This window comes from Nicotiana attenuata, chromosome 5, assembly GCF_001879085.1.
Source record: "Nicotiana attenuata strain UT chromosome 5, NIATTr2, whole genome shotgun sequence".
NCBI classification, from domain to species: domain Eukaryota; kingdom Viridiplantae; phylum Streptophyta; class Magnoliopsida; order Solanales; family Solanaceae; genus Nicotiana; species Nicotiana attenuata.
In genome coordinates, this window is record NC_031993.1 from 25,844,744 (window position 1) to 25,850,927 (window position 6,184).

The following is a 6,184-nucleotide window of genomic DNA, read 5'->3' on the forward strand; positions in this document are numbered from 1 at the left end:
AGAAATGACTTTGCCCGCAGTTCCCATCTCTGAGGACAGCCCCATCTCGGGGATCCCGGCATCTGAGTCTGTCACAGCGGAAGAGAACCGGATACTACGTCTCCGACTCATGGAGATGTGGGACGCCTGGACCAATGGAAGAGAGCCTCCAAGCGCCATCCCTGGATTTCCTGAACTATTCCCTAAATCTGGGGGTACCTCCAATATCCCCATCACCCACCCTCATACTCCTTTGGGACAGCCTACCATCACCGCTCACTTCGTTGGAACACCTTCTGAGGTCTGCCCCCAGGTGTTCCCAGCAGGAGCAGCTCCTAACATCTTCACTGCTCCACCATGCTCTGCTACAACACAACCTTCACTGCCAAGGCCCGCCTTTGATCCCTCAGCTTTCACCTTCCAAAACCCTGTCTTCCCGGTGGATCCTCCTCAATACCCCGCATATAACTACTCTCAGCCACCACCCTTTGAGCTTACGCCAGGACAAGGTCAAGCTCCCAAAGCTCCTGAGCAGGATGAGATGGCAAAAAGAATGAGGAGTCTTGAACAGAGTTTAAAGAATATGCAAGGCTTGAATGGGCAAAAAAGTGTTTCTTATACTGATCTGTGCATGTTCCCTCACGTGCATCTGCATATGGGATTCAAAACCCCGAAGTTTGAGAAATACGATGGGCATGGCGATCCCATTGCTCACCTTAAGAGGTACTGCAATCAATTACGCGGTGTTGGCGGAAAAGAGGAGTTGTTAATGGCTTACTTTGGAGAAAGCTTGGTAGGCATCGCCTCGGAATGGTATATGGACCAAGATGTCTCACGATGGCACATTTGGGATGACCTTGCCAGAGATTTTGTGAGACAGTTTCAATACAACATCGACATTGCGCCGGACAGGAACTCTTTGGCGAATTTGAAGAAGAAGACCTCAGAAAGTTTCAGGGAATATGCTATTAAGTGGCGTGAGCAAGCGTCGAGGGTGAAACCTCCAATGGATGAAGTGGAAATGGTCACCGTATTTCTTCAGGCCTAGGAAGCGGATTATTTCCAGAACATGATGTCAGCCATGGGCAAACCTTTTGCAGAGGCGATTAAGATCGGGGAAATGGTAGAAAATGGTTTGAAAACGGGCAGGATTTTGAGTCAGTCGGCCTCAGAGCAACCTCCCAAGCCATCCAAGGCATGGCCAAAGGTAATAAGAAAGAAGAAACGGTTATGGCAGCATCAGGGGCAAGAAGATACCGTGCTCCTAGACCGGTGTTTTCCGAAAGAACCCCTCAACATTACTTCCCTCATCATGACATGGCTTATGTTCCTCAACCGTATGCGGTCATGAATGCTCAACCTTTTGCTCGGCCGCAGCCACATGCCAATTGAAACCAAGCTCCATTTCAAAGAAACCAGCCTCCTCACCAAAACCATTATAACCCCCGTCCTCCACAAAATAACTCCCGTCCTCGTGAACTACCCAGGAGGCCAAATTTTACACCAATCGGTGAATCCTACTCCAGTCTATTTCCGAAGCTTGTTCAAATGGGTCTGCTGCAGCCCATACCTCCAAACAGGCAAAACCTAGAATCGCCTTCCTATCAGCGGGGTGTCCGATGCGCTTATCACTCAGGAGTTGAGGGGCATGATACAGAAAACTGTTGGACATTGAAAAGAGCCGTGGAAGACTTGATAGAGCAGGGGAAAATAGTGCTGAGGGACGAGGAGGTCCCAAATGTGACCAACAATCCTTTGCCAGCTCACAATAATGGACCTGTGATTGGAATGATCTGCGAGGATAAAGAGTTCGATCCGACATTAAAAGCCATCATTGCTATTGCTGACGCAAAAAGAAAACAAAGGTTGCTTCAAAGCAAGATAAAGGGGATAAGAAAAACAAAGTCACCAAGGCGGAGCCAAAAAAGAAAGTTGAAGCCAAAACAGAAGCAATACCTCCCAAGGATGGGATTCTCTATATCCTGCGAGGCCGTCAAGAAAAGAAGCTGATTGTGAACCCTCCAAAGAAATTGGAAGTGAAAAAGGGAACACAAGTGTACGTATCCAAGCAAGCCTATGTGGTGCGGGGGACAATCAAGCCACCTCGGCTGAGTGAGCCAGTGGTTATTGGACGCGTACCACAGAAGCCTGTGACCAACCCTGCTACAGTGCCATGGAATTACCATCAGACGGTGGTTACATATAAAGGGAAAGAGATCCTGGGAGGGATTCCAGAAAATGTTCCCACCGAAAAGTACTCAAACATAGAAGAGGTAAACAATGCTACCAAAAGGCGTTTCCCGCCTAAGAAACCTGTGAGTGCTGAGGAAGCAGAAATTTTCTTTCAAAAGATGAAAATGGCTGACTACGAGGTGGTCGATCAGTTGCGAAAATGTCCTGAGCAAGTGTCTTTACTGTCATTACTGTTGAAATCCCCTGAGCATCAGAAGGTGTTAATGAAAACTCTGAATGAAGCCTATGTGCCGGCTGAAACTTCGGTAGAACAACTTGAAAGAATGGCGGAAAGATTCTTTGCTGTCAATCAAATCTCTTTCAGCAAAAATGACTTGCCTCCAGAGGGAGCTGCTCACAACAAGGCCTTGCACTTGACTGTCAAGTGTGAGGGATATTATGTAAAGCGAGTCATGGTAGATGGAGGCTCGGGTGTTGATATTTGCCCACTCTCCACACTGCAACGTATGGAAATCGGGACCGGAAGAATTCGTCCCAATAATGTCTATGTGAGAGCTTTTGACGACATCAAAAGAGATACCATCTGGTAAATCGACCTAATCTTGACCATCGGACTGGTGGATTTCGAGGTGACATTCCAAGTGCTGGATATGGATACATCTTATAATTTTCTTCTGAGAAGGCCTTGGATCCATGCCGCTGGAGCTGTGCCTTCTACCCTCCACCAAATGGTAAAATTCGAATATGAGGATCAGGAAATCGTGGTCCATGGAGAAGATGAACAGTCGATCTATCGGGACCCATCTGTCCCATGCTTAGAAGCCAGGGAGGGTAGTGAGCACATAGTCTACCAAGCATTTGAAGTTGTGGTGGCGGATCAGCATGAAGAAGGAAACCCCTGCCCTCAACCTTTCTTATCCAATGCCTCGATCATGGTGGTAAAGGAGATGATCAGACATGGTTTCAAGCCGGGAAAAGGACTTGGAAAGTCTTTGCAAGGCATATCTGAGCTGGTGACTTTGCCTACGATCGAAAAGTTCTTCGGGATAGGTTTCCACCCTACCCCAGATGATGTAAAATGGGCAGATGAGAGAAGAAGGAAGGATGGGTCTTGCCCCAGCCATTGCCACATATGTATGAGATCTTTGTCAAACCTAAGTACAGTGAAGAGGAAGACGATGAGGTTTTCACGGCTGAAGAAATTGAAGAGATATGTGGGGCAATGAGAAAAGTACTCTACGAAACCCACATGGTTCAGCCAGGAGAGGGCACTAGCACCGCTGAGGTGTTATACATGGGACCAAGCGCCAAGCTTCAAAATTGGAAGGCTACGCCATTTCCGATCAGGCGGGAGTCCCGGTAGACTTGTCCTGCTACTTTTTCTGCATCCCGAGTTATTCCAAGGTGTAACTCGGATGTTTCTTTTAGTTTCTTGTCTTTAAATTCCCAATGTAAACCCTGTTATCTTCCCAAATTCCAAGAAATGAAATCAATATTTCATCGTTCATTTTTCTCTTTATTTTTTCTGATTTTCTTTATTTTCTTCTTTTATTTCTTCTTTTCAGTTATAATAATGCGGCCTTAAATAGCATGACATGCTTGCGGACTTCATGCCCAGATCCAAACACGCTGTCTGATTGTGAAATAATGAACCAAGAACCGGAATATGATGAAGAAGAGGCTTTTAGGGAAATAAATCGAGAACTGGAACAATTTGAGAACAAACCTAAGCCAAATTTGAATGACACTGAGCCGGTTAACTTGGGAACTTCTGAGGAAATTTGGGAAACCAAAATAAGCATTCACACAGATAAGAAAACCCGAGATGCAATAATCCAACTCCTATTTGAGTTTAAAGATGTGTTTGCTTGGTCGTATGACGACATGCCAGGGTTGAGTGTTGATTTAGTGGTGCATAAGTTGCCAACTTACCCCGATTGCCCTCCGATCCAGCAAAAACAAAGAAAGTTTAAAACTGACATCAGTGATAAGATCAAAGAAGAAATCACAAAACAGTTGAAAGCAGGGGTAATCCGAGTAGTTCGATACACTACATGGTTGGCTAATGTAGTCCCACTTCCGAAAAAAGATAGGAAGACCCGGGTGTGTGTGGACTACAGAGATTTGAACAAGGCAAGTCCCAAAGACAATTTCCCTTTGCCCAACATCCACATCCTTGTTCATAACTGCGCCAAACATGAGATACAGTCCTTTGTGGATTGCTACGCAGGATATCACCAGGTGTTGATGGATGAGGAAGACGCAGAGAAAACGACCTTCACCACACCCTGGGGTACATACTGTTACCGGGTTATGCCATTTGGGCTGAAGAATGCTGGAGCGACCTATATGAGGGCCATGATCGCCATCTTCCATGATATGATGCATCAGGAGATAGAGGTGTATGTGGACGACGTAATCATCAAGTCCCGAACTCAGGATGACCACGTACGAGATTTGAGAAAGTTCTTTGAACGATTGCGCAAGTATGATCTGAAGCTGAACCCGGCTAAATGTGCATTTGGAGTTCCATCGGGCAAACTTCTAGGCTTCATAGTCAGCAGGAGAGGTATCAAGTTAGACCCAACAAAGATAAAGTCTATCCGGGATTTGCCTCCTCCAAGAACTAAGAAGGATGTGATGAGCTTGTTGGGCAGATTAAACTATATCAGCCGGTTCATTGCGCAACTGACTTCCACGTGTGAGCCCATATTCAAGTTGTTGAAGAAAGATGCAGCAGTCAAGTGGACGGATGAATGTCAAGAAGCCTTCGACAAGATCAAAGAGTATCTGTCAAATCCTCCAGTCTTGGTCCCACCAGAGCCAGGGAGACCTCTTTTCTTGTATCTGACGGTATTGGAAAATTCTTTCGGCTGTGTCCTCGGGCAGCACGACGTAACTGGAAAGAAAGAGCAGGCAATCTATTACTTGAGCAAGAAGTTCACCAGTTACGAAGCCATATATACTATGTTGGAGAGAACATGTTGTGCTCTGACGTGGGTCGCTCAAAAGCTGAGACATTATCTCCAAGCTCACACTACCTACCTCAAAACCAGGTTGGATCTATTAAAGTACATATTCCAAAAACCAATGCCCACAGGGAGGTTAGCAAAATGGCAGATTCTACTCACTAAGTTTGACATAGTCTATGTCACTCGCGCGGCGATGAAGGCCCAGGCGTTGGCAGATCATTTGGCTGAAAACCCGGTTGACGAGGAATACCAACTGTTGACCACTTACTTCCCAGATGAAGAGGTAAATTCAATAGAAGCAATCTCTGAAGACACTCATGCTTGGAAAATGTTCTTTGATGGAGCAGTAAACGCAAGAGGTGTGGGAATTGGGGCAATCTTGATCTCACCCACTGGTCAGCATTACCCGGCTACGGCTAGGCTTCGGTTCTTCTGCACGAACAATACTGCTGAGTATGAAGCCTGCATCATGGACATGAACATGGCAATCGACCAAGACGTCGAAGAGTTATTAATCATGGGGGATTCTGATCTGATTATTCGGCAAGCCCAGGGAGAGTGGGAGACCCGAGATGTTAAGCTCATTCCCTATCGGCAACATGTGGAAGATCTCGGCAAGCGGTTCAAGTCGATAGAATTCAAGTACATCCCTCGGTGTCACAATGAATTAGCTGATGCACTTGCCCCTCTGGCTTCGATGCTGCCTTACCCAGGCAATGCCCATATTGATCCTCTGGAGATCCAAATCAAGGAAAAGCATGGTTATTGTAACACGGTTGAGGCGGAGCCAACCATCCAGCCATGGTACCACGACATTAAAAGGTTTTTGAAAACGCAAGAATACCTTGAGCAAGCTACTGGAGATCAAAAGAGAACCATCAGACGACATGCAAGTGGTTTCTTCTTGAGTGGTGATGTCTTATATAAGAGGACCCCGGACCTCAATTTGTTGAGATGTGTTGACGCCGAGGAAGCCAAAAGAATTATGCACGAAGTACACGCAGGAGTGTGCGCACCTCATATGAATGGGTATGTTTTGG